This window comes from Spinacia oleracea, chromosome 1, assembly GCF_020520425.1.
Source record: "Spinacia oleracea cultivar Varoflay chromosome 1, BTI_SOV_V1, whole genome shotgun sequence".
Lineage (NCBI taxonomy): Eukaryota > Viridiplantae > Streptophyta > Magnoliopsida > Caryophyllales > Amaranthaceae > Spinacia > Spinacia oleracea.
Window position 1 is genome coordinate 70,322,550 of NC_079487.1, and position 3,843 is coordinate 70,326,392.

Here is a 3,843-nt window from a genome sequence, read left to right on the forward strand (position 1 = left end):
TTTAATATTTGCGGCTATTTACTTTCTCCTGTCATCGACCGTGAACGTGAAAAAAAATTCTTACGAGTATGATGAAACGTTTGTTATTTGGACGATTGTTTTTTCCCACCTAGAAAAAATCGAAAAATTATTTTATCATTTAAAAATTTATTAAAATTTATTTTTTACCACGTGAATATTAAAAAGTAGATGAAATTTTATGCGTAGCTAACTAATTCAATTTTCCTCTATTTTGTTATACTTTATGTGTGATTTTCTTTAACCTTTTCACCCTTCTCTTTTACTTGCATTAAATTTTGTCAATTTAATTTGTAAATTAATGGTGGTGAAAAATTATGTGAATTCATGGAAAATAAAAAAGCGGTGGAAGAGAAGAGAGTTAAAGAGAAACTTTTGTGTGAGACCGGCTCACATGAAAGACCGCCTTGTTGGCAGTCTTGCTGGCAGCCTCGTTGGCAGCCATGATGGCGCATGTGCTGACGTCAGCATGTACATTTTTTAAAAAAAAAAAAATGGAAACAAAATTTTGAATTTTTTTTTTTCCCGAATTTTTTTTTTTTTTAGTTTTTTTTTTCCAGGCTTAACTAATTGGATTTCAAACTTAACTAATTGGACTTCAAGCTTAACAAATTGAATTTCAGGTTTAACCAATTGGATTTCAGGCTTAAATTATTATTTTTTTTCGATTCGAATATTTTTTTTTCGAAATTAAAATTTTCAATTTTTTTGGGTACTAACTAAACTAGTGTAAAACATTGTAATACCTCTCTCTTGCTCGCGCCCCAGCCCGCGCACTCGCCTGTGCCGCGCCTGCTGCTGCTTCGTCCCTTCGTCCCTGCCGCGCGCACACACCGTGTGTGTGTGTGTTGTTCGTGTTCGTTATTCAATTCTTTTTCGCCCAATCACTCTAATTCGTGATTGTTCCGTGCTATAGGCCGGATTGGTATAATTCTCTTCTTCCTTGCCTATTCTATTTAAATTCCGTATTTTAAATTGTAATATTATTATTGTTTTGTGTGATTAAAATGCTGGGAATCGGTTGTGAACACCGTGCTTTGAGGATTTACGTGTTGTGATTCATTAGGCTTGTTTTAATTTTTAAAGTATGAATTTTTCAGATTTGTTTATTTAATAAAGAATTGATTTTTATGATGATAAATTGGTTTTATTAGGATTTTCAAGTTTGGGTTTTAATCTAGACCTAATGAGTCAATTGATTAGCATAATTAGGTGATGATTTTAATTACGATAATCAATTATATTTTCAGATTTATATAAAGGCTTAAAGTGTTGATTTTTATTGATTTCAAATGCGGAAAAAGTATGTTTTCATACTAAGAATTGGTTTTGCAAATTGAGACGATTATATTATTGAAAAACGATTGAATTCTAAAGTTTAAACGAGGTTTTAGATTTTATAAAGTTGCTGGAAATTTAAAGAACATGGAAATAATTTAAGTTTCATTATTTTGATGATAGGAGGTGATTTCTGAGTGAGTGCTCGTTATTGCAAAGTGGCCCCTACGCTTAGGTATTCAAGGTACGTATAAATCTAGGGCGACCACACTATTTGTCAAGGACATTACATGATTGTTGATGATGTGAATTATATTACGTGGATTCATATTTGCTTTGGTGAACGATCATGTGGATTAATATTATTGGAATTATTGAATTGTTGATTGAACAAGCATGTTGGGATTATTATGAGTATGGATTTCATTGTCAATCATGTTGTCAATATTTATGCATGTATGGTTTATTTCACATGCAAGGGATGGACTATTTATTTGTATGCTATTGTACGGGATGTCTAGCATACTTAATTTGAGCCAATTATTCGTACTTCGTTGTACTATTTATTTTACCACATGTGAAGGGTTAGCTCACGTAAGCCACCGCACATGTAGGGTTCAGTTGGGAATATTTTGTATGAAATGAATTAGGATTTGTCGTGCAAGGGCACAACCCTCATGTTAATGGGCATGATGTGGAATCTCACTTTCGTGAGGAGGAACATGGTAGTAATTTCACCAGTGTCTTGCGTTGTTGATCAGAAGTCCTAAGGCATTAAAATGAGATTGTTTTGGTTGTCATTTATTAATTGTATGTGTGTACGTTGTTGAGTCTTGAGTTCACCTCTAATAAAATATTAATAAACGTAAAGTGCAACCAGGACAAGCTTCAAAACTCTTGGAACGTATATACCTTGAGTATGAACAATGGGGGAAGTATTGCCGGAAAGCTCGTACTCCTACTAATGATACAAGACGTTGTTTCATTTATATTATGCGCAGGAATTCCGTCGGTATGGCCCGACACTCGGTATGGCCCGATTTTATTATTTATTATTTGGTGTATGGTTGGCTCCCATCACCTTTTCCTTTGTGGAATATTCTTTTGGCCCGTTCGAAGCTTATTCTAATTAAATTGTGAGTCAAGAGTCGAGTCTTGTATTCATGATTGGTTTGTTAATTATTAAATGGCTTTTGCATGTTGATTAGTACTTAGTGAGTGATGCATGCTTTTAGTTTTGTTCTACTCTATTCTTGTAAGTACTCAGCTTTTGCTGACTACGTGCTTTGTGTTTCTTTGGTCATGGCCTTTGCCTTAATGACCCTATGATGATCTATCATTTGCACTTGCATTGATGGGGAGTAGATTAATATAGCAGGTTGGTAGATCGAATTCACGTGGCTTGGGATGATCGAGAGAGTTGCATGCTTTCGTATTTTGAACTATTTAATTTTGCTTTAATTATGTTTGAAATTGTTGAACTTTTTATACTTTGGTTTTTGGGTCGTCATGGTTCCAAATTGTAGTAGGCCTCGATATTTATTAATTATGTTTTCAAAAGTTAGTTGACATTAAATTCCGCTGCGTAATTTTGGTACTAGCCTTAACTGTTATCACGGTGGCGGTAATACTTTAGTAATTCCTTTATTTTAAGTTGGAAAATGGTTTTATAAAAGCAAGGAATTATTAGGGTGTTACAAATTGCCGGAAACGGAAATATGGATCATGACGGAAATATAAATATTATCCAAGTCGTAGATGTTGCCGGAAACGGAAACATGGTACATATCGGAAATAGAAATATTGCCGGAAACGGAAATATTGCCGGAATCGTAAATATTGTTGGAATCGGAAATAAATTCCGGAAACAAAAATATTAAATATTTGTTCGAATCGGGAAAAAAATTCCGGAATCGGAAATATTAAATATTTGTTCGAATCGGAAATGAATTCTGGAATTGGATGTAATACCTCGTATTTTTCTATAATTATAAATATATTTTATTATATTTATAAAGTATTTCGTTGTATTTATAAAGTATTTCGTTGTATTTATAAAGTATTTTTATAAATTTAATTCCATTTAATGAGAATTAAATGCATTTTATTTTTAATTAATTTAATTATTAATTAATTAGGAAAACCGTATTTTTATTACTTAGATTTAACGAATTTATTTAATCGGGATTTGTTGGGTCGTATTTTGAAAACGAATTTAATTTAATTAAAGCCTAGTTAATTTCCCATGATCAAACCCAACAAAGCTTGCAAGGATTAAATTTAATTGAGCCCGGAAGTAAGCCCAACTCAAACTACCAAAACCTAGCCCATGTGGGAGAGAAAAACTATAAATAGACAATCTCATTAAACCCTCACAAATTTTCAGCACTCTGTCTCTCTCCTCTTTTACCTATCTCCTTGCGGCACCCTCACCCCTCTCCTTCGACCGTCCCCTTTCTTGCAGCCCAAGGCACGAGCATTGCTCGAGTGCCTTGCCTTGCCTGGCCCCGCAGCCCCGCAGCGCCCACCCGTGCTGCTGCTGCCTTG